The following is a 26741-nucleotide window of genomic DNA, read 5'->3' on the forward strand; positions in this document are numbered from 1 at the left end:
AATTAACTAAAATTTCACAAATAATTATTATTCACTTGAATAAATTTCATTTTAATCTTTTAACGTAGTTCCAGCGTGGTATAGTATAGTCAGAGCATTTACTATAGACAAAAATTTAAAAGCCTCGGTACACAGACGTTCACACATACAATTACATATTGTTAGTCTAGTGATCTGGCAACGTTGCTCTTGAAAACCGTGAAAGATTTGAATTTCCCGCTTTTTATGCTACACTATTTCAGAGAGCGTTGCGCACGGCATTGCCGAATCGCTATAAATTGTTCAATAAGCAGGTTAGAAATGGATCGAAAATTATTTTTTTTTAATTATTATATCTCGATAACAAAACGGTGAGGTGCTACTTTTATTTTTTTAACTTATTCTAAACACATTTTTCAACACTCTCCTAATTTTTTTTCCAATTCTGTCCAGAGAATTTTTTAATATAATAAAAAATACTTGGAGAAACCGGACATTTTACATACTTTAAATGGAACATGACCCTCAAAATCGCCAACTTTGACTTTAAATATCTCGCGATCTAAACGGTCAAAAATTATGAAATTTTAGGAATTTATAAATAAAGCTATTCTGAACCCGTAAAAAAATTTCAGCCGACTCTGTCGAAAAGTGATTTCATGCTGGAACTACCTTAAGGCCTTATCACTCCTCAGAAATTGATTTTTCTTAAATTACCAATGAAACTTGAAATAAATTATATGTACAGATAGAGTATAAATGTTTGTATAAGCTTGTAAATATAATATAGATTTTCAATTTATTTTTTCGATAGATCAATTGACTAATTCTCTTGATAATCAATATTAATTTGAGATATTTACTTGGATTGTACTTAATGTTAACTATTGCAGGTTAAATTTTCGAAGAAAAAAAAACAATTGACAGTCGATGATATTGCTTGGAATTATTTAAAAAAATTTTTTTTTATTCATTAATTAGTATTTTATCTGTAGACACTATAATTTCAAAATTGCCAAATTTGGTCTGAATTTAAGTTAGTGTTCTCTATACTTAATGAAGAAATTTATTTTAATTAGAAGGCTAATTAATTAATTATAACACAATAAAGATTTTTATATAAGTATATTGGTAAAAAGAATTTCTATAAATTCAAAGAGCATATGTCGCTCCCATCATGACGATAGAAATTTTAACCATCCTGCAGTTGACGCATCAGCTAATGATCATTTATGTTAGAAATTTTTAAGTGGAATAACTTATTTTTTTACACGCTTTTTATTAGCTTCACTTGTATGTCAGTTTGTCAGTTTGTCAGTTTGTCAGTTTGTCAGTTTGTCAGTATGTAACTCTCCTTCGCATAAAGAGACTACCATAATGATATTATTTAAATTTTGATTATTATCAACCTAGAACCCAGGTGATGACCTTCCTAGTCATCCTCTGATGACCATCCCGAAGTTATATCTCGAAACCAGGTGTTTTCCTCCGTAGGTTTTCATCGGGAATGGCACAGATAAACCCGTACATCAACCCGGAATCCTCTGATGACCATCCCGAAGTTATATCTCGAAACCAGGTGTTTTCCTCCGTAGGTTTTCATCGGGAATGGCACAGATAAACCCGTACATCAACCCGGAATCCTCTGATGACCATCCCGAAGTTATATTTCGAAACCAGGTGTTTTCCTCCGTAGGTTTTTTACACGCTTTATATTAGCTTCACTTGTATGTCAGTTTGTCAGTATGTAACTCTCCGTGGGTAATTTGCGCGCCTGAATATTTTTGATAATCAACAAATAATAGTTTAAAAAAACTAAAAAATCACGCTTTTATAAATAAACCAAACTAAAAGTAAAAATAAATAATAGTTTAAAAACTAAAAACACGCTTTTTATAGAAAACCAAACTAAAAATAGAAAATAAATTTTAATAAATTTAAATTAAGAATAGTGTTAAAAATTTCAATAAATATAAATTAATAATAGTGTAAATAAAAAATGTATTTTATTTTAAAAAGCGTGGGGTGCATGGTGTCAATAGTTATAAATATTTTATTGACAGATATGAGTAGAGTGATTATCATTTTGATATCTTAAAAAGCACCCCACGCTTTTTTTAAAATAAAATACATTTTTTTATTTACACTATTATTAATTTATATTTATTGAAATTTTTAACACTATTCTTAATTTAAATTTATTAAAATTTATTTTCTATTTTTCAGTTTGGTTTTCTATAAAAAGCGTGTTTTTAGTTTTTTTAAACTATTATTTATTAGTCATTATGTTATATTTATAAAGTAATAAATATAAATAACTTTCAATTAGTCAAATAAAAAGAAACCCCGAGTAAAAATGAAATTACTATTTTTTACGGAAAAATAATAAATTTCGTTCGACCGCCGCACCACCGCTGCACGACCGCCGTTTGGCAGACTATTACGCCGCACGCTAAAAATTTACTCCCCCTAGCATCGCCGCACCACCGTCGCACCAATGCTAAATCATACCTACAATTTCACAAAAAATGGTATCATAATTAATTTATCACGCAATAATTAATTAATAAATAATGCGACTAGAAATCTTAATGTAAGACCTATTGATCAACCTCCTTTTAATCAAATGCCTAATATTAAAAAAAAAAATTTTTTTTAAATCAGGCCAAAGCACCGCGAAATTATTGATTTTTTTAGTCGTATTATTGATGTAGATTTTTAATTTCGTCCTCGGGTTGCACAAAAGCGCTACGCCTATCGAAATACTCTGAAAGAATTTTAAAAATTGAACTGTGATGGGATTCGAACCTGGATCGTCTGCATAGAAGTCTCGAACATTGTCTACTGAGTTGCAAGCCATAGTTAACTAAAAAAATTTAGTTAAGTTATTTGAATGATCAACAAATATTTTATTTCAATGTATATACCATCAAACAGTAGTATGGTGCGGCGGTGGTGCAGCAGTGGTGCGGCGGTCGAACGAAATTTATTATTTTTTCGTAAAAATTAATAATTTTATTTTCACCCGGGCGCGTCACATCTGTAGTGCGGCGGTAGTGCGGCGAATAGATAAAATCTTTACTTGGCACGGTGGTGGTGCGGTGGTGATGCGGCACTTGTAAAATAATCAAAATTGTCACGGCTGTAGTGCAGCGGTGGTGCGGCGCTTAAAAAGCCGTGCAGCGGTGTTGCGGCGGTGGTGCGGCGGAATTCTGTTTTTACTCGGGACATTAATTATTTTTAACAATCTGTTTATTTTAAATAAATTTTTAATTAAATATATCGAAAACCATAAATAAATAAAAATATCAAACAAGTGCAGAGCAGAGAGTCAGAGAGTCAGACGTACGTTGCCATTTTAACGTGCGGTTACATTCCGCCATCATGTAGGTACACAGTGTAGATAAAAAGCTATCTCGCTCTTTTGTCTTTATTGTTACAGCTTTTTGTTTCAAACGAAAATAAGAAAGCAAGAAAATATACGCGGATTTTTAAAAAGTTTTGACATACTGACACCAAGAATGTTGTTTCATCTTAATATACATTTTGCGCTTCTTTAAAGTTAGTGTACAAAGTTTTTTTCAGCTAAAAAAATTGTTTAAATTTTGGATTCCTCTGAAAAAATTTGCTAATGTGGCTTGATACGACTATATATAGGCTAATATAAAAATTAGCCGTACCAGCCCGAGTCAAAATTCGAGTCCCGTTTTGACCGTAAAAATGTCCCAACTCTTTGAAGTCTAATATGCCGCTAAAAATCGAGTCTATTTTGACCGTACAAGACGGTATCGGAGAATAAGTACGGTTAAAACAGGCGTACGCAGGTCTGTTTTTACCGTAAAAATTTCCAGGAGTATAATATTATTATTATAAATATTATTACTATATTTGTCATCTTGTTGATTATTATTATTTCTCTTGCCATCTTGTAGTTCTTAGGCGCGAAAATTTAAATTAATAAAAAACATGAAAAGTTGACATTTAAAAATTAAAAATTTAATAATAATAATAATAACAACAATAATAATCTCAGAGAAGGGTTTTTCTTTCAAAAATTTGAATTTTGGAAAAAAAATATTATTCTTTTCTAAATTCAGCTTAGTTCACATATTTTCACTGAAAAAAGTTTTAAAATATATAAGAATCGCAGGTAATTGTTTAATTTCACATTTTTAAAAGTAATTAATTTTTGATATTTTTTCATAGTTTTTTTTAATCCAACAACTGACGTTTTTCATATTTTTTACTCTAAAATTGAAATTTTTCAAAAAATTAAAAAAAATTTTTCTATTTTAGATTTACTCTGATAAAAAAAATATTTTACAAGTAGAAAAAAAAAATTTTTTTAATTATCGATTTTTCGATATTTTGCTAAAACTTTTTTTTAACCCAAAATTTGAAATTTTTCATAATTTGTTTTTAGTTAAAAAATTGAAACGTTTCATAATTTTTCTTATCCCAAAATTAACATTTTTGAAAAAAATTTTGAAAAATTTTTCTATTTTAGATTTATTCTAAAAAAAAAAAAAAATATCTATTAAGTAGAAAATAATCTAATCATGTTGATTTCACACCCCGTGAAAATAAGCAATTACCGAATCTTACAATTGAAAATAGAAGTATAAGATTAATAATTGAGAATGGGTAACTAAATTTCAATTTTGAATGTCTATAAATATAATTATTACTATTCATTTAATTTCTCTGTTCTTTTTTAATTTAATTTAATTTAATTTAATTTCTAAGTTCTTTTTCAGATTCCACTCAGAACTTAGTCATTTCAAGACGCGTCATTTAAAAAGTTTATGAGACTACTGAGATTCGCCTTTTACCAATCGGCAGTGTAGCGATGCGGGTAGCGCGTAAGTCTTGACGAGCGATAGGTTCCAAGTTCGGTTCTCGGTTAGGGCAAAGCGACTTTTATTTATTTCTTTATTTACGAAGCGTATTAGGTTAAGTTACCATAAGTAATCCTTTCCTCCTATTTCCTTACTCCTTAATATGTATATACTGGACAATAAATAACCCCTGTTCGTAAAAAAAAGACTCAAATTTGGGAAATCATCCATTTTTGTTTTTTTTATTACAAAATTAATTTTATATATTTTTTTGTGCTCATAAACGATTTTGATAGTAGTAATTGTAATAATTGTTAATTACAAATTTTTATGTTAATGACAATTATTATTAATTACTATTACTTATTTCTTATAACAATAATAATTATTAATTATAATAATAATTATTATTGCAGTGATTAAAACAAAAAAAAAAATAAATAAATGGGATTTCAATTGGATTTGAACCCGGACCCCTAAGAATTTTAAAATTTAATTTATTATTATTTATTATTATTATTATTATCATTATTTCAAGCCTGGTTTGACCGTAATCGTGGTAGAATGGGACAAAACTCCACTAGTTACGGTGAAACCAGGCTCAGTTTAAATGAGCTATCAATACAGCGCCAAGTCTGTTTTGACCGTAAAATTGAGATGGGAAAAAATTACGGTTAAAACGGAACTCGAATTTCGACTCGGGAGGCTACATATGGGCATATCAAGTCATATTTGGCTTGATATGAATAAATGTCTATATTAGGGTGTGTCAATTTTAGGCGACTTTTTTTTTTTCAACGAAAAAACAGGCTGAAAACTTGCATGAAGGTGAGAACAGAAGCCCGTTCAAAGCGGAGCTCTTAATATTAATATTTAGAGGTGTCTGTCCCTAATTTTTCATTTCCCATTTAAATAACATAGGAAAAAAAATCATTTTTTTGTTTATTTTTCTAGCTCGGCATACGCACCTCATATGAATAAGTTCATAGCATATTCTTGTAGGAAATTCAACGCTCTACAAAAAAGGTCTCCTACACTTTTATCATAAAGACAGACGTTCTAAAGTTATTCAGACGTAAACTTCTAAATGTATAAAATTTTGATTATTCGAGTATTAAACTGATACAAATTAATTTATTACTGTCTTAAAAATTATTTTTATATGTAAAATTGGTTCTGATGTGCTAGAATTTTCATAAAGCTAAAAAAAATTACTCATGTATCAAATTTTTTTCTTCTTTATTTCATTTACTGTCAGAAAATTATGACCCGAGTTGAATGAATTAAATTTTTAATTGAGCCTTTCAAGTCAAAAGTCTGATAAAAGTTTCATAGAACACTATTTTTTGAACTTTCGAAGTGCAATAACTCTTGAATGAATTAACGAATAATCGAAAAAAAACGTTTTTTTTACATAACGTCGACATTTCTTTTGGATTGTTTTTGATGAAATAAAATAATTTTCGGTGTCTAAAAAACCACGTTGATCGTTGCCAAGAACGTGAAAATGGGTTGATTGGTTGATTGATCGGTTCGAAAGTTCAAAAAATAGTGTTCTATGAAACTTTTATCAAACTTTTGACTTGAAGAGCTCAAAAACCTCATAAGTGCAATTTTAAGCACTTAGATATGGAATTAGCGGAAGTTGCAGGGATGGCTTTTAGGGTCAACCGTTTTTCAGATTTTTTTGTGATAAATGAGCGTTATGAGACGTGCACTTTTCTGATTTTCCAAACTTATCTTTGCTCTCCGTGTAGAGTAATAAATTGATAATTCCATGGAACTTTTTAAAAATTTAATTCATTCAACTCGGGTCATGATTTTCTTACAGTAAATGAAATAACGAAGAAAAAAATTTTATACATGAGTAATTTTTTTCAGCTTTATGAAAATGTTAGCACATCAGAACCAATTTTACATATAAAAATAATTTTTAAGACAGTAATAAATTAATTTGTATCAGTTTAATACTCGAATAATCAAAATTTTATACATTTAGAAGTTTACGTCTGAATAACTTTAGAACGGCTGTCTTTATGATAAAAGTGTAAGAGACCTTTTTTGTAGAGCGTTGAATTTCCTACAAGAATATGCTATGGACTTATTCATATGACGTGCGTATGCCGAGCTAGAAAAATGAACAAAAAAAAGAATTTTTTTTCCTATGTTATTTAAATGGGAAATGAAAAATTAGGGACAGACACCTCTAAATATTAATATTAAGAGCTCTGCTTTAAACAGGCTTCTGTTCTCACCTTCATGCAAGTTTTCAGCCTGTTTTTTCGTTGAAAAAAAAAAGTCGCCTAAAATTGACACGCACCCTAGTCTATATATAATTTTTCGATCAAAGGTGGTGTTAAAAATCTCCGAAAGAAGGTGCATGTTTTCTGAATCGTCTGCTTACAAAAGAATTAAATTTAAAGTATTAATTTCTATAAAAAAAAGTCATTTCTTCGCTCTAATTTAATTGAGATTTTTCATTGAAAGACTTTTCCTAAAAATTTAATATATATATTGCACGGAAAGAACAATAACCCGCTGTACATCCTCGTATAGTATACTCCGTGGTATTTGTAGTGAAAAAAAATTTCAGACTATAGTCAATATCCTTCAAAGTATACTAAATTATTTTTGGACTGTACTCAGTGAAGTCTCCGATTTGATCGATTAATTTTTCTGGTTATATCACGTAAAACTTCACGGGATATAATCTGAAAAATTATTTCGTGTAAATTAAATTATACTCTGTTGAAATTTGGATTATGCCCACGGTGATTCCGCCATTTTTTTTTTCTAGGGCCTGCGCGTAAAGTGCTGTTTATAATTTGTGAGTTATAGTCAATCAGCATATTGGACATTAATTAAAATATAATCAGTGAATTATATGAGTGTGTGACTATTTATATATTTTGATATGTAAAAATATTTTTTCTTAGCCTAACATTTTTAAGTTCGAAGAGTCTAAGAAAAGAAAAAAAAATTTTTTAACCCCAAATTATCGAAAAAATTGTGCTTTAAAGCTCCTTAAATGTTTTTGATGTATGTAATAATTATTTAAAACAATATTTGACTAACCTAATATTTAAAATACATAATAGATATGATAATGCTAAGTGCGCAGGCGCTAGAAAAAAAATTGGCGGAATCACCGTGGGCATAATCCAAATTTCAACAGAGTATAATTTAATTTACACGAAATAATTTTTCAGATTATATCCCGTGAAGTTTTACGCGATATAACCAGAAAAATTAATCGATTAAATTGGAGACTTCACTGAGTACAGTCCAAAAATAATTTAGTATACTTTGAAGGATATTACTATAGTCTGAAATTTTAATTCACTCATTATATTTTAATTAATGTCCAATATGCTGATTGACTATAACTCACAAATTATAAACAGCACTTTACGCGCAGGCCCTAGAAAAAAAAATGGCGGAATCACCGTGGGCATAATCCAAATTCCAACAGAGTATAATTTAATTTACACGAAATAATTTTTCAGATTATATCCCGTGAAGTTTTACGCGATATAACCAGAAAAATTAATCGATCAAATCGGAGACTTCACTGAGTACAGTCCAAAAATAATTTAGTATACTTTGAAGGATATTGACTATAGTCTGAAATTTTTTTTCACTACAAATACGACGGAGTATACTATACGAGGATGTACAGTGGGTTATTGTTCTTTCCGTGATGCAAGGCATAAATATAAAAATTTATAGAAATAAATGTAAAGATTACTTCAAGTGATAGGAGTCTGCAAGGCCAAATAGCACTAATTATTACAATATGTATAATGACAATATCTATGATGATATAAATTTACATTTCTGTAAATATTAAATTGATATTAATAAAAGATAGAAAAAAAAATGTTTTTTTGACCCTACTAAGGACCTGATATGACATTGTTTTTTCATTTAACTAAATAATAAGCCAATTTAAATTTAAAATATGTCAATAGACGTGCAAATTTTTTAGAAAAAATCAAACAATTATAATAAATTATTTATTTTTTTTTCATTTTCTTAGATATCCTGATATGACCATATAAGAACATTTTTTTACGGGCTAAAAATTCCAGATTAAGCATTTTTTAAATTACAAAATTTTCCAAACTATCTTTGTCTATGGTTTAGCTAAACAGTAGCAGCCTCCATAATATAGTGGCAAGAAGAGTCTTTCTCACTGAGCAAGTAATGACTATAAGTGAATGGAGCACGGACTCCATTTTCAGCTAGCGAGGGATACTCGTTCTCGTTACTCGCTCGGTTTGCTGGGAACAGACCCAAACGCAAATCCTACACGCAAGACAGGATAAGCTGGGGAGAGCTACTATCTTGATGATGAAAGTAAAAACTCTGAATAATGAAAGTAAATAGAAAATAGTTGCCCATAAACTTGAATATTTTTCATTTAGTGCCGTCCAAATTAAGGCCTCGGCTTCCAACGAAATTGTGTAATAAATATTATCATGTTTTTAAATTAATAGCTTTTTCAAAAACTTTAAATTAAATAATTTTATAAGGATAATTATTTTTTGTTCTATTCATGGCTGAGTGTGAGTTATAATTTTATTAAATTTCTCTTTTGAAAGACTCTTGTAAAAAATTGTTTAAACTCATGAAATGAGTTTACGATATTATTTTCGTCTTTAATTAGATTTTCATTTTTTGCTACATGGAAGAAAAAAAAAATATCAGAATTTTTGCAGTTAATAAAGTGTGATAGTTAGGTACCCCATGCAAAAACTAGAACAGTTATAGTTTCAAAATAAAATTTTTACAAACTTTATAAATACATTCAAAAACTGCAAAAATTACAATTACCCGACTAGAAATTGTAGTGAGGTGTAACGGGCTGTTTATGCCGCTCATTGGCCCCTTTATTAATCTAAATAAAAGCAATATAATAAATAAATGATTCTAAATTAACAAGGGCGCCACCAGGATTTTGTATCTCGGTTCCTGGAACCGGAAACCAGAGCTGAGCTTATAATCTACAGGGAGAGAGAGTGGAGGAAGGTGATCTGAAAGAAATAAATTTTTATTTAACAAAAATGACCGGTATTTATTTAACAACAAAATAGAATAACAACTCGTGCCCTCACACGTACAATTTACAACTTAAGACTACAGCCTAACTAACGGCTGACCAAGACTTCTTAAAACTAACAAAAATTCTTAATCCTACAGTACCCTCATATGGAGCGTCTATACTGCAGTTTCTAACTAAGTCGCGCTGTCCACCGGACCCTCACGCTCTATCAAAATTCTTAATCCTGACGGTACCCTCTTATGGAGCGTCTATACCGCAGTTTCTATCTTACTACCGCGGTACCCCACTTGGCGTCTATACCACGGCTTCTAACTTACTACCGTTGTACCCCACTTGGCGTCTATACAACGGCTTCTAACTACTTCGCGTTGTCCACTTGGCACACACGCTCTAGAAATGCCTCACACCACCCGCACGATCTTCACACACATAACCCACTCACACACACACACACTGGCTCTACTTTACTTTTTACTTCTGACTCATAAATTAAACTCCAAAAATTACAACATTAATTTTTATTAAAATTTTCAGTCATTAGCTCGCAATTAAATCGTAACCCATTTTCACAACTAATAATTTGATTCTCAAAAAAATCTACACTAAAAACCGACGCTTGAATTTATTCCAAATTATCCACGAGTTTAATACTCAACATTAAATAAATTCTCAGGAACAATATCGACGCATAAATTTATTTCACTTTCAACTCGTAATTTTATTTCTTAAATTTTGAATAAATTCTTAAGAATAATTCTTTGTAAAATTCTAACTAAATTTTCTCGGACGTAATCCACACTGATAAATAGTTTTTATAAATAATTCCAATAATAATTTTAGTCTTCCATAGTTCAATATATAAATGACCACGTGGAATTTTTCGATTTATAAATAATTAATAAAACAATTTGTCTCAATATAAAATAAATTCACGAAAAATTATCCACGGTTAATTCGATCTCAATTGCGTCGAAACTCAGTAGCCGATTCTCAATAAATTATATTAAATAAATAATACTTTCTTGTAACAAATAATATTAATAAATGATAACTCAATTGTTATAATTTATAATAATAGTCCAGTTGTTAATATTGTAAATTGTTGAGTAGTAGAATTCACAAAGGAATTTGCGCGCTCAAAATGGACGCCGTTATTCGTAGCTGCGTAGCACGTTTTGGACCTCGGGTACCGAATACTATGTCGTGTCGATTGGAACCTTCTCGATGTTCAGAATTTAATTAATAAAATAAATTTATTTAAGCCAATCTAAGATGTTAACAATTATCAATTGGCCAAATTAACAAATTAATTACTCACGACTTCCAAACCCAAGAGGTCTAGAACATTCCTCGGGTATAATATCCCCAAGAAGAATGTTCAAACTGCTAACGAACCAAATCAATTAAAATAATTAATTATTATTGAGCAAATTATTATAAACAATTGAATTACCAAAAAATTTGATTTAATGAGAAGTAGTAAAATTGATGAGCCGGGTATATGACCCCCTTGGCTCATCAAAGGAATCAAAGTCTCAATACCTGTGTAATTTTTGTGCTTTGGAAACTCAGGCTTCCTTCTTTGGACTGTTTTGGCTAGCGATGTTATTGCGTTGGTCACTGCACTACTTCTAACTCACCGCAGCTACGTGATCAGCCAAGAAACCTAAAATTTCCCTCACTTAATGCTAATGGGTCCCGAAGACCGAGACGCGCCAGTGCTGCGTCGAATAATTATCACGCGTGTGCGGTTTTACTGTTACAGGGTAAATAGCCCTGTTACAGAGGAATGCCTAACAATTAGTGAGGGGCAAGTTTGGCTTGCCTAACTTAGGCAAGCCTAATTTGCGCCTTCTTAAATCCACGTTAGGCAAAACGAAGATTGGCATGCCAAATTTGCATGTAATTTGGGACATCTATGGCAAGCCGAACTTCGGCGAACCTTTGGAATGCCTGTCTAGCTGGAAGTAACGATAACCAAAGATTTGCCGAAGTTTGGCTTGCCATAAATGTCCCTAATTACCTTTAAGTTTGGTAAACCGAACTTTCGTAAGCCTTTGGATTTTATAATTTCCTGCAAGTTAGGTATTCCAAACATTCGCCAAACTTCGTCTTACCATAGATGGCCCCAATTACTTTCAAGTTTGGCAAACCGAACTTCCGTAGACCTTTGGATTTTATAATTTCCTGCAAGTTAGGCATTCCTAACGTTTGACGAACTTCGGCGTTTCTTGCCAAAGTATTCTAAAACGGAGTGGGAGAAGATATTTGGCTTTAAGTCTTTCCAAGGTTAAGCCTTTTAGTTCTATACATATAAAAGTGTGTATTTATGAGAGTATTTATGTATTGTACATATAAACATGGTGTCTCATGTACCCGACTAGAAATTTCAGTGAGGCATATGCCGAAGAACCAATTCGGGGCAAGTTTGGCTTGCCTAGGTTGTACCTCATAAAAACCAAGGTAGGCAGAACGAAATGTTTGGCTTGCCATATTTGAACGTAACTAGGAAAGTTTCATGGATTCCTTAAGTCTGATATATCATGGGAACGCCGAACTGATTTCAAGTAACGATAACCTGAGTTTTGCTAGTTTGGAGCGAACTTGGCTTTCCGAACTTAGGCTAGCCCAATTCGAATCTTATTTGTTTTAAATTAGGCAAGCCGAACATTGGTTGTGCTTATAAGGATCTTGAAGTAAGAGGTCGCTCATCATCGGCGTAGCGTCGTGGTAAGGTAAAGGGCCCTCCTGCGTCGGGTACCGTGTTCGAGTCTCGCGTTCGACATGTACGATTTTTAATAATTAATAATTACTAATTATAATTACTATTAAGGCGAGTGTGAAGTAAAGTTAAGTGTTATGTGTGATTAGTGTATCTAACTCCTCCATCATCTCCTTCCCCCTTGACTTATCAAATCTACCAATCAAAAAAACCTCTTCACATTAAAAAACGCTCCAAAAAACAAAAAAAAAAATTACAGAAAAAATAAAATTAAATAATAAAAATAATATTAAATAAAAGCAACAAAGAATTTGTTTTTTTTTTTTATTCATGAAATATTTAAAAAATTCAGCCCTAAATTTAATATTTATACTTAAAATAGTAAAAGAAGATAAAAAAATAAGCATTTGTTATTATTAATTTTCGCTTGATAATAAAAAAGCTAAAAATCAAGAAAGAATTAGATTTGGATTCTTCGTTGCGAATTTGGTTTCCAAACTGCAACCTAATCAGGAAGTCAAGTTAGGCTGAGCCTCGCAACTGCGTTACATCCCAAACTTCGGCCTGGTTTGGATGCCTCACTTACTGCAAGTTTGGAATTCGGCATGCCTTACTTGCGCCAAATCACTGCTTCACTGAAATTTCTAGTCGGGTATAATTGTAAGTAATGATTTAAAAATTTTTTAAATGTATTTTTTAAAGAGCTTCCCGTCAAAAAATTCTATAATATAGCCATGTAAGGCTATATCAGAAATTTTTTTTTACGAGAGTAGTAAAGTGATTAGTTGAATTGGTAAAAATCTTTGAAAGTGAACTTTTTTTCTTTATCATCGAGTTTTATTTTCTCGATTCTGTTCGTGAATTTTCTTAATAAATTCGATCTGAAAATTTCAAAACAAGAATAAAATTTTTCACAGAATATTTTTTTTGAATCAGCTAGTTTTTTTTTCACTGTAGAAATATGTACATATATATATATATATATATATATATATATATATATATATATATATATATATATATATATATATATATATATATATATATATATATATATATATATATATTTATATATTAGAGTATATCAAAAAATTCGAATATTTTTTTTTTTTCAACGAACATTGAGAAATCGTCAGAGTATCTCTAGAAAAAGATCCTCTGAAAATATGAGCTCTTAATATTAATATTTAGAGGTGGCGTCAAGTAATTTCTATTTCCCATTTAAATAACATAGAAAAATATTCTTTTAAAGTTTGGAATTCTGTTACGTGACAACGAGCTACACTATAGATAAAACTAAACCTTTTTCTTATGGGCAATTAAATGCTCTACAAAAAAGGTCAGATTGAAATTTTGCGTAAGTTAAGCCGTTTAAAAGATATCGAGCCTCAAACTTCACTGTTAAAAATTACGGTTTGTTTTCGTCTTAAACACAAGAAAATCAGTTTATATGTATTAAAAATCCATTATTATTAACTTTAGAATAATAATATGCATATATTTAATAGAATGCTTGTCCAAAATTCTTAATAATTTGACAAATGCTAATTTTTATTAATTATTAACGAAAAATATTTACTTATGGGTCATTCCATGTCAAATCAAACAATAGTTGAAAACAAATCCTTTCGATTTGGACAAATTTTGGTCAGAAGTTTTCTTTTATCATATAACGAAGTTCTGTAAAAAGAAAAAAAAAATTTTTTTTTCAAAAGATATGCAAATTTGAAAAAGTTTGGAAAATCCAAATGAGCATGCTTTAAGCGCTCATGTCATACATAAGTTATTTATATCATAACAAAAATTATTCGTTTTTTGAATTTTCCCGCGAGTAGTAGTATTATCCCCTCTGTAGGTCGAACTAAAGAAAAATTTTAACAGATGATAAAACAGTTAGTAATTATATCATTATGTATGTATAGTTTTTCCTCTTTGTTTATAGTTATTTCAATTCTGTTTATGAAAAATAATATATATGGCTGCCGAAATCGCAGAAAAAGTCACTGAACTGACAATCGAAAAAAATTAACTGTATCGAAACGGAATTATTTTAACACGCAATTTTCACAAGGGTTTTGAAAAACTTCCTCAGGAATAAAACAAAAAAAAAATTAAATCGTGAAAGTGATTTTTGACAAAGTTGTGGTGTTATCAAGCCCATAGCTCCCGTGAATACCACGCTCTTATCCATTTAATTCATCAGAAAAACGAGTTTTTTCTGAGAAATCTTATTTAATCGATAAGAAAATTTTTTTAACGTGTTCTCTAGTTACTATTATTTATTTCAATACGCTTTTTATCCATAATTTTTTTCGTTTAAATTATGAAAATCACGTTTTAATCGAAATAACGATTTTTAGGCGAGAGTAGAGCATACCTGCGCGCTTCGCGCTTAAGGCATGCATTTTTCCAGTTTTTCAATTTTGATTTTGTAATATCTCGAACGCTATTATAGATACAGGAATAGACTTTCGTTTGTTTGATAGGGGACACTTGGAGCTATTGAAAAAAAAAGTTTTGGAAAAAATTTTGAAAAATGCCAAATTTGTCAAATTTCGAATTTTTGAACATCGTCGAAAATGATAATCGACATCAAAATTTTGGCTCAATTTCTTTTATATAATACATTGTATTAGTCTTAGAAGATCCTGAAATTTTTAGAACTTTTTTTTTTTTTTTAAATGTGAATTTTTGAATTCAAAATAAAATTTTTTTTTTGCTATTTCTAAATGAGGTTCAGGTATGCGAATACATTGTATTGTAATTTTGAGCATTAAAAAATTATATACACAACCTGGAATTATTAAATAATAAATTAGTTTCAACTCCTTTTTTTTCTTTTTCAATAGCCCCAAGTGTCCCCTATCAAACAAACGAAAGTCTATTCCTGTATCTATAATAGCGTTCGAGATATTACAAAATCAAAATTGAAAAACTGGAAAAATTGGAAAATTTCAACTATTGTTTGATTTGACATGGAATGACCCATAAGTAAATATTTTTTGTTAATAATTAATAAAAATTAGCATTTGTCAAATTATTAAGAATTTTGGACAAAAATTCTATTAAATATATGCATATTATTATTTTAAAGTTAATAAAAATGGGTTTTTAATACATATAAACTGATTTTCTTGTGTTTAAGACGAAAACAAACCGTAATTTTTAACAGTCTGAAGTTTGAGGCTCGATATCTTTTAAACGGCTTGACTTACGCAAAATTTTAATCAGACCTTTTTTGTAGAGCATTTAATTGCCTATAAGAAAAAGGTTTAGTTTTATCTATAAAGTAGCTCGTTGTCACGTAACAGAATTCCAAACTTTAAAAGAATATTTTTCTATGTTATTTAAATGGGAAATAGAAATTACTTGACGCTACCTCTAAATATTAATATTAAGAGCTCATATTTTCCGATGATCTTTTTCTAGAGATACTCTGACGATTTCTCAATGTTCATTGAAAAAAAAAAAAAATATTCGATTTTTTTGATACACATATATATATATATATATATATATATATATATATATATATATATATATATATATATATATATATATATATATATATTAGGGTGTGCCAAAAAGACGATATTTTTTCACTCTTAGCCCAAAATATGATAGGATATGTCTAAACAAAAATTCTGTCAAAAGGCCAGCTCTTAATTTCAATTTTAAGAGCTCCTTCATCGAACTTTAAGTTTTCCCATATAAATAACATGGAAAGTACGGTTTTAAACAGTATTTTACCCTGCAAGCTGTGAAGAAAATTTTTTTTGATAAAATGAATGATTGGACCTTTTTAAGCATTAAATTTCTGAGAAAAAATTTCATTGAGTCATAAATCAATCGTCATTATTTAAGTTTTTACGGATCTTTGAAATTTGAATTTTTTGAAAATTTTACGTTTTTTGCATTTAACAGCCAAACTATTGGAGATAGGAAAAAAAATTAAATAGCAATTTTGTAGTTCGTTTGATGCTCTATAACAAAGTTCTTAACAATTTTTTTGTATAATCAATAACAAAAAAGCTACAGACCTACAAAGTTTTGTTTTTATTATTTTTCACTTTTTTCAATTGAACTATCGATGATATAGAACAAAAAATTTAGTATAAATTTTTTAGTATATCAAATCTGCAACAAAATTGTATAGGTGAGATTTTTCGTATTATTGATGGTTAAAAGTTACAGGCTCAACAAATTCTATTTTTGTGATTTTTCATCTATATCATGTAGTATATCAATAATATATATAAAAAATTAATAAGAAATATAAAGTACATTCAATTTTTTACAAATTTATGCTTGGTAAACTTTATATACTGTCTGCAGTTCCTAGATCAAAAATTGTTTACTAAAATCCAGTAAGAATCAGAAGAACTACAATAAGAATTTGTGAAATAGAACCCTCCTTCAAGTTGTTTACTATGACTAGATTATTATAATTATGGTTTATGATGAAATATACACGATTAGATTAAATAATGATGATAATAAATTTATAATTACTTTGCAAATAAAACAGATAAAAAAGTTTTTTATAGTTTTGATTATATATTTAGACTCTAAAGAAATATGTTTCCTTTTCAATATCAATTAATCGCAATTTAACCTCTCCGTTTAAAAACTCAACATTTCAAAATACTATTTTTTGTCTCTCGTTCAAGCAGTTATTGATGAAAGTACCGCCTTTCAAATATCACTAAAAAATTAAAAAAATTCATTTGCTCCTTTAGACTTTTGACTAGTAGTCGAATTTAACTAATACTGAAAACTGACATGAGATTTATAATTTGATCGTAATTTTTGAAATAATTTTCTAAAACTTAATGAACATTTTTATATTCCAGAAAAAGCATGACAGAGATGATTATAAAGAGCTTTTGGAATTAGTGTTAATATTCTTAGGTGGTACTCCGAAAAACGGGATCAAATTTAGAGCTCCAGGACCAAATCATCATGCAAGATGGATGGCTAAGGCTCTATATGCTTTAAAAATCTTCATTTTTAAAAAACAGTTTAAAGTCAATGCAACTGAAGTAAATGGACTGAGATATGTCTGCTTATTTCTAGTTAATTTCTACACGGTTTCATGGTTTAATGCACCTTCTGCGATAAAGTCATCCTATCAAGATTTGAATCTGATCAAAAATCTTTATGAATTCCGTTCTGTCCATATAAAAATGTCTGAAGCAGCAACGGTGACATTTTCAAGACACTTATGGTACTTGTCAGAAGAGTTGGTCGGGTTAGCTTTGTTTGATGACAGAGTTTCCTTACATGCTAAGAGACAAACCGTAACTGCAATAAAAACGCGAGAAAGTAATGCTTCGAATTCAAAAAAATTTATCGTCAAAGACGTAAGCTTATTATTATCGAAAAACATCGAAGATTTTGCTAGCAAGCAATCTCTATTTTTGTTTGAGCAGTATCAATTACCGTATCAATTTATGGACAAGGATCCAGAGCTCTGGGCATTTGATCAAGATTATCTACATTGCAAATCTGTGTTTTCAGACTTAAAAGTTGTCAACGATCTCGCTGAAAGAGGTGTTGCATTAATCCAGGACTACAACAACTGCTTAACGAGAAATGAAGAACAAAAACAATATTTATTGCAAGTTGTCGAAGAACACAGAAAAAAATTTCCTTACGTTACCAAAAATAAAATTGTAGCTACTTATTCAAAGAAATAAAAAAAAATTTAACTACACGATTGAAACTATGATAATCGTTTTTGTCTGTTATTTTTATTAAGTGATTATAAATTTATTATCATCATTATTTAATCTAATCGTGTAAATTTTATCATGAACCAAAATTATAATAATCTAGTCATAGTAATCAACTTGAAGGAGGGTTCTATTTCACAAATTCTTATTGTAGTTTTTCTGATTCTTACTGGAATTTAGTAAACAATTTTTGATCTAGGAATCTCAATCTTGCTGATTAAAAATTAACCATTTGTCTCGATAATCACTCAATTTGTATTCATTGAATATTTCTTTAACGCAAAACATTACTGAAGTAACAATAATATTGTAACGATATTGAACTGCAGACAGTATATAAAGTTTACCAAGCATAAATTTGTAAAAAATTGAATGTACTTTATATTTCTTATTAATTTTTTATATATATTATTGATATACTACATGATATAGATGAAAAATCACAAAAATAGAATTTGTTGAGCCTGTAACTTTTAACCATCAATAATACGAAAAATCTCACCTATACAATTTTGTTGCAAATTTGATATACTAAAAAATTTATACTAAATTTTTTGTTCTATATCATTGATAGTTCAATTGAAAAAAAGTGAAAAATAATAAAAACAAAACTTTGTAGGTCTGTAGCTTTTTTGTTATTGATTATACAAAAAAATTGTTAAGAACTTTGTTATAGAACATCAAACGAACTACAAAATTGCTATTTAATTTTTTTTTCTATCTCCAATAGTTTGGCTGTTAAATGCAAAAAACGTAAAATTTTCAAAAAATTCAAATTTCAAAGATCCGTAAAAACTTAAATAATGACGATTGATTTATGACTCAATGAAATTTTTTCTCAGAAATTTAATGCTTAAAAAGGTCCAATCATTCATTTTATCAAAAAAAATTTTCTTCACAGCTTGCAGGGTAAAATACTGTTTAAGACCGTACTTTCCATGTTATTTATATGGGAAAACTTAAAGTTCGATGAAGGAGCTCTTCAAATTGAAATTAAGAGATGGCCTTTTGACAGAATTTTTGTTTAGACATATCCTATCATATTTTGGGCTAAGAGTGAAAAAAAAAAAATATCGTCTTTTTGGCACACCCTAATATATATATATATATATATATATATATATATATATATATATATATATATATTTTTTCTTTTTCAAAAAACCATGGCAGATTGTTGTAGATAATGTTTTGTAGGGTAACATACCAAAAGATCCGAGGACATTATATCCGTGACACTATGTGTTGGTTTATTATCGAATAAACACACACAAAATCCATGATAAACGGGCACAACACGGTAACAAGTTTATGTGTTGGCGTATTTTTAGAGAAACACAAACAAATCGCGGATATAATGACTTCGGATATAGTGACGTAGAACCTTTTGTAGTTTTTGAAACCACCTTTTAATTTTTATGGAGTAATTAGTTGTTGAGAAATTGATGTTTGGGTATTTTGTTACTTAGCCCTTTCAAAGTATCTGTATTAAATTTTATAATTTTAACTCTTGCTTTTTGGGTAAAAAACAATTACTGATGTATTTTGCACAAAAATACAAAAATTTAACCCAAATAAATCCTGGAGTAAACTATCCAAAAACCGCTCAGAGCAATAAATAAAACTAAATAATTGAAAGCTGATTGATCGAAACCGCGCTCCATTACATCACGCCCCAATGCAGCTGCACGAAATGAAATAAACGTCAACAGGAACAATACAAAGAGCGACTAGGATCGACAAACAGGGAACAATAAAACGCAATGCTAATTACCGCCTCGACAAACCTCGCTAATGAATTCTTTATTCTCTCCTTCGCGACCCTACGATAAAAATAATAAAAAATGTTGGTACCGATGTTTAGCACGAGAAATAGCAAATGTGAGCGAAGAAAAGCGAAAAGTGAACGAAACGTGTGCAGCTGATGCTCACTCAAGCAAACATGAAGAGGGTTTCGCAGCCTCTATTTTGACATTCACCGTGCATACTCAAGCGGGAGGAAATAATTATCGTATACAATCTAACCATCACAATAATAATCATAAACAAAATGATCACAGCAATAGTCATGGTGATGTGATGATATACCTTGGCTTGCCAAGTTATACCCAATGCCGAACACTAATAATGCCATTGAGTCTTAAACTCTCCAGGCTACCAGATCCCTCCCCTTTCCCCTTCTCTTTTTCCTTATCCTCAACATTCGACATGTCTGCATACAAATTTATACATGTTGTGTACGTATATTCATCTTTATTACTCCAGCACTCATGCTCCACACACTTTTGAGCTAGCTCCCTGATCTCGATCACAATAACCTTTCGACTCTTTTGACACAAATTTAATACGAGGAGCTAATAAGCGCGGTGTCTATAGGATGTTTCTCGTCGAGTAAGGAAGCGCTTTTTGCATTGTGCTTTCTGCAAAAAATAAAAAAAAAAAATATAAATAACCCACAGGCATCAGAAATTCCGCTCAGAGCAACCTCTGGTTGTTGGGTGTCAACATAACAGACTAAAAGAGAAATAGATCTCCATTCTGGCAATAGACGCCCGCTGAAAAGGCTCGAGATAAATAACCCGACTTCATGACAAAAGACGAAGATAAACCTGTTGGAAAAGAGTAAAGGGCTATAGAAGCCCCGGGTTTTAATGTTTTTTAGCATTGGGTGATTTTCATCTGACGATATGCACAAAATAATAATGATTGAAAGACTAGATTTGAGAAAATTTTAAAAATGGTTTTTCTAATACTCTTGAGTAGGATTATTGATTGAAAATTGATTACTTTGTTTATGGTTCAAAAGTATAAAACTAATATAATAGAGCTTTTGAACCAAGAACAAATTCTTGAGTACAAAGTCTAAATTTTGACGGCAGGTAGTGCTGAGGTGAACATACTTATATTGCTGATGACAGATTTTCTCTATATTTTTCTCAGCTAGTTTCATTTCTTTGCATCCAATAAACCACATTATGTTATTGTTATTTAAATGTATGCATAAATAAAATTTTTTATTGGAATAATCAAATATATAATTGATAACTACCGTGTGTAACTTTGAATGATTTTAATAATAAATGTATTTAATTGTCAATGTTTATTTATTGGTTAACTTAAAAGCTTATACTCTTGATAATTTCGTTGTTATAAAAATAAAATTCGATTTCGTCGACCCATAATCAAGATATCAACACAATAATCATTAATCTCGAAGATCAAGAAAATTATTTCCAGAATAAAATGTTTCTGACACAACAGAAAATCTATTTTTAAACATGAATGATCTGCATTGTAATTAGAGTTACATCGAATTTTAAATAATTATGACCAATATTTCTCCATGATTAATTTTGATAAAAAATTTCTATTTAATGCCAATTCCTGAACTTACTAAACAAATTTCTTTAAGACGAATCAATTGTTTAACGATTTTTAATTGTTTACTAGACATTTATTTTCACCAAAGAAAATGATATTTTTCTACAACGCAGCATACTTCAGTCCGTACTGTCCTGAAGCGAAATTACCCACTCTTTCAAAGATTTACTTACTATAAATATCTACAAAACCAATAATATGTCTCACAAAATTCCTTACAGAGATTGAGTTATTTCTGCAACCCTTGAAATAGCCATTTTTCCTCAAAGACATAACACCGGTTTTAGAGCCCGAGTGGCTTTTTATTCGCGTTACTCTGACTCGTTCTCGTGCCTTGAACCCTCGGCTGGAATCGGTGACAGAGAACCGGATCGATCCTCGCCTCGCTCAAAGAACCGAAATGGTTGCTTGGATAGCTTTGGGTTTAGGGAAACCAGGAAAGCCACCCTTTCCCCTGATCCTGAGTCCCATCCACATTCTATTTCATCACGTCCCTCCATCTCTATCGCAGCACCTCTGTGGCATTTGCGATGAGAGTTAATGTTGCCAGGAGTGATCACCTCCTAATGCCACAAGGAAAAAGCTCGTCTCTTTCCTGCGAACAGTTCTGGATTTGCACATACAATACAACGAATACATATATATAGACAGAAGTTGAGAGGGTAGAGGATAGAGGATAGAGGATAGAGGGTTGGTGTAGATGTAGCGGATAGAATGAGAGTGGGTAAAGCGCGACATCCGGCTAATCAGAAAATGTAGAAGCGCGGTAGAGACTAATAGAGAGTGAAAAGGCATCAAATAAACAACAGAGGCCGCGGTGAGGAACGTTTGGTGATGGTTAAGAGGAATGAAGGGGTAGGAAGTGAGATTGCATGGGTGTTTCGCCGATGATAGAGAAGAGAAGATCAAGAGAAGAGGGGCCATGCTATGGGCTATGGTGAGCTTTTTTGGAGAGGGGGAACTAGTTTCGGCGGAGAACGCTAGCAGCAGCAGTAGTAAAGGAGGGATATATATGAAATGAGGATGGAGAAAACGAGTAGTGTGGAGGGTGAGATAGGGCTATTAGGGTTGGGTGCAGGCGCCGCCCCGGCTATTATAGAGGGTTGTTTCATCTCCCACTACTTTTACTACGTTTGCTGAGTTGTATTGTGCTATATTGTGCTATACTGTGCGGAGCAGTTTCTCTACTTGGCGAGCACAGCAGATGATATAGAGATAGAAAGAGAGAGAAGGTAGCTTTACTTGCACGGTGTACGGATGAGTATGCGGATATAAGCACCCTCTGTATCTCTATATCGTAGGTGTGTTTGAAGCTAGATCGGTGTTCGGGGATGATGCCAAGTGTTGGTGCTGGAGAGATAGATACGTTTATGCCGTGGTTCTGAGAATGAGAATGCGAGTGCCCTGTGGGTTTCCAAGGCAACGCTAGTCTCTGCTGGATATGTATAGATACCCGGGAACACATCACGCTCGACGGAGCTTTAGAAGATGGCTTTAATAGGAATAGAATCTCTTTGGTGTGATACGGGGGTGTGGATACGGGTACACTCGCTTTTCGGATTTGGGGAAGGTATCCTACTCTGATGGTTACGGTGTAATAATAAATAACATGAGATTATGAATTGTGACTCTTTTTGGCAATGCTCAGGCTTTTTTTGAGATTGAAGAAAAAATTATGATACGATGTTGTGGTAAGCTGCTAAAGAATAATGGAATTGAATTTTTTTTTTATCGGGGCTGAATTTTCGATTCCCATTACTCGGGGTACCGGAGTAAATTTGGATTTTTTTTTTTTCTACGGAGTGAATATAGATTTTAATCCAGAAAAACATCAGAGTATGGATTTTTTAGACTAAAATGAATTTTATTTCGCTGAAACAAATTTAATTTGTTAAATTGATAACAAATACTTCAAAAAGTTTATCTAAAATCTAAGGTTGTAATTATTAATTTTATTTTTCAAAAAAATTTGACGTTTTTAAACGTGATTTAAACCTTGTTGATTAATCTTGAAATAAGAAATTTATAATAATAAATCATTAACATGACTACGTTTAATTTAATAACATTATAAGATTAATCCGAAAGCTTGTCCGAGGCGTGAAGTAAGGATAACCATCAAGCACCTCCTGATTAAATATAATTATCTCCATCAGAAAATAAGCAGCGTGGTCTTCTTAAACAACCTAAAAACTTTACTCAAAAACCAAAAATAGTGTATAAGAACTATATTTTTTAAAGCCATTCAAATTGTTACATAAGATTTAACTATCGCTATTGAAAAATGTGATGTACTGAATTTTGATTATGTATAAATAGTAGTCGTTAATGATTTAGTATTTAAAAATGACTTTAAATAAGTAAATAATAAATAATATTAATTATTTTAAAATTACTAAAATTAATTGATGATCGAAAATTTTGAGGATTCCTTAACAAATAAATTATTATAGATAGTATTACTTATTATTCAATAGTAGTTTAGTAAATATTTTCATACACAGTAAAATCTATAAATTATTATTAGACTAAAGAGAATTATTCTTACAAAAAATTTATTACTTTTGATTAAATTTTTGAATTCATTTCATTTGATAAATGATTGGAAATTCTGCCATGTATAAATTATCTGAAAATTAAAAAAAATCTAAATTATGCAGCATATTGATAATGTCATTGAAAGAAATGGAAGCTATCATATCAATTTAAAAAACGATACAAAGCGCTTAAAGATAAATTATACATTTTTTACTCTCTTACCTTTTACATTATTAATTGTGAGTATTAATTAGACGGTGTGTTTTTGTGATATATGGCTTGCCAGCCGAGGATTTATTCCATGATGTACGTGAATAGACTACATTCGTAATGTAGGTGTGATATTACGAATTAGCCAGACTGTAGTGTGCAGTCTGGCTAGGTCAAGATATTATTGACCTTCCACGATTAGATACTCTGGTTCGCACATTACGGTTGAATAAATATGTAATTAACTTTTTACATTGGCGCTTATAACACTTATGAAAATTCCAAAATGATTTAAATAAGTTAAATATAAAAAAATTTAACGTCCTGTCAAATTAGATAATGACTATTTCTATTTCTATTTATTTCTAGTGTATAGGCTTTTTATGCCCCTTTACACCCCAAGCCATTCTCAACATTAATGATTTTGATTGGTTACTGCTCTTTATATTTGCGGCTGTGGCCCGACTTGTGCTTTCTGTACCGTATTCACCCTGAACCTCACCTTCTTAGGCTGTTGGAGCTGAATCATGGGGAAAACACAGAGAAAACCCATGATAGTACAGTCGGAGCTGGGCTAAGTCTACAGTGATTGATAAGGAACTCTTCTTTATCGACCACTGGAGCATTAGGCCCTTCTCCTAGTGTGCAGAGATCCCTTGTGCTAACCAACGCTGACTAGAGTGGTCACCCAATTAAGTTGTAGCTTAACTGCCCCCAAGGAAAAATTATGTATCCTAGAATATATGCTGGGAATATATCCTAGCATATATGCTATATATTCTAGGATATATGCTGAGTATAAGAAAATTCGCCGAAAAATATATCAGGATATATTCTAGAATATATCCTACGATATATCCTAGAATATATTCTAAGATATATTCTAGGATATATTCTAGAATATATCTTAGAATATACCCTAGGATATATTCTAAGATATATATGCATGTGTTATGAACCAGACTGTAGATCTAACGACAGACCAGACTATATAGATCTCAAAAAAATTTTACGTACAACGGGACACATATGAGCGCAAGTATATATCCATGGATACATCCGAGATATATTCTGGGATATATAATAGCACATATATCCTAGCATATATTTTTTCGGCGAATTTTCGTATATTCCAGCGTATATTCTAGAGTATATTCTGGGATATATTCTTAGCATATATAATTTTTCCATGGGGGTGGGTGATTGCCCAAGTCAGACGTGTGCCGCCCGGCTATCTCTGCCACTTCCAGAGGCTGGCAATGTAACGCACATATTTTTAATTATAATCACTGAAAAATATTGGTGCGTGCCGGGATCGAACCCGGGTCCCACTCTTTCGAAAAGCGGGCACCGAGCCGACTAGGCTATTGCCTCAATTAGATAATGACTAATTAATCTATTAAATTACAATAATTACTACTTTTAATCTATTAAATTACAATAATTACTACTTTTAATCTATTAAATTACAATAATCTCGATTAGCGAATAGAACAATATTTAAGACATTTGAAGATATCTCCAGAGGACAAAAGTACTATATTAAACTGAACTTTCGAATCGCAGTTAATCACTCGATCTACCGCTTTATAACCGAAAACTGTTACTACCTATTTCCATCTACTGGGAACTATTGACGGATTTCTGAGTCTAGAATACTTCTTTACTGTTAGACTTATTTACGAATAATGTCCGTAATTTTTAAAAACGGTTTCACTTTTTAAAGTATAAACTTTAAATTTAATTTATAAAAATATTGTTTGAAAAGCTTGAAGAATTTTTGATTAATCTATTGAGAAATTAATAAAATTTTATAATTTTGCGTCCAATTTCCTGCTAAAGACTAACAACTTTTCATTTATTGACGCTAATGCGACGCGTAATTATTGATGTGATTTTGCTTTGATAGCACAAAAAAGATATTACATTTGAGCAAGATCACGTCAAGTGGACCCCCCATTTACCACTTGATCATAAAAATTTAATCTATATATATTTTTTATTAGTACTTATGATGGAAAATTGATCCCCCAAACAATTCTTCAAAATTTTGATTTTAACAATTTTTTTTTTTATAATGAAAATTTTAAGCACTTTTAATTAAAAAATGGATTAAAAATCAACCGCAAGAGATAAATTTGTGAAATTTTCAGGATCCATGGTCAAATGTCTATATTTTAAGAATATATTCACGAATTAAAATTATTTATTTATTTTCGTATTGTTAATTAACTTTTAAGTTAACAAATGAAAATTTAACTAACTTCTCGAGC

The 26741-nt window shown here is 30.5% G+C and overlaps 1 long non-coding RNA gene across 1 annotated transcript; it reads right to left on the reverse strand.

Annotated features, from left to right (window-relative positions):
• Positions 1 to 253: 253 nt before the first annotated feature.
• Positions 254 to 26674, reverse strand: LOC123271951. Its single transcript, XR_006510983.1, has 3 exons — positions 26662 to 26674; positions 7507 to 7512; positions 254 to 659 (listed from the first exon to the last, which is right to left on the reverse strand). It is a non-coding gene; the product is annotated as an uncharacterized LOC123271951 (long non-coding RNA).
• Positions 26675 to 26741: the final 67 nt, after the last annotated feature.

This window comes from Cotesia glomerata, linkage group LG9 (assembly GCF_020080835.1).
Source record: "Cotesia glomerata isolate CgM1 linkage group LG9, MPM_Cglom_v2.3, whole genome shotgun sequence".
In the NCBI taxonomy this organism is placed as follows: domain Eukaryota; kingdom Metazoa; phylum Arthropoda; class Insecta; order Hymenoptera; family Braconidae; genus Cotesia; species Cotesia glomerata.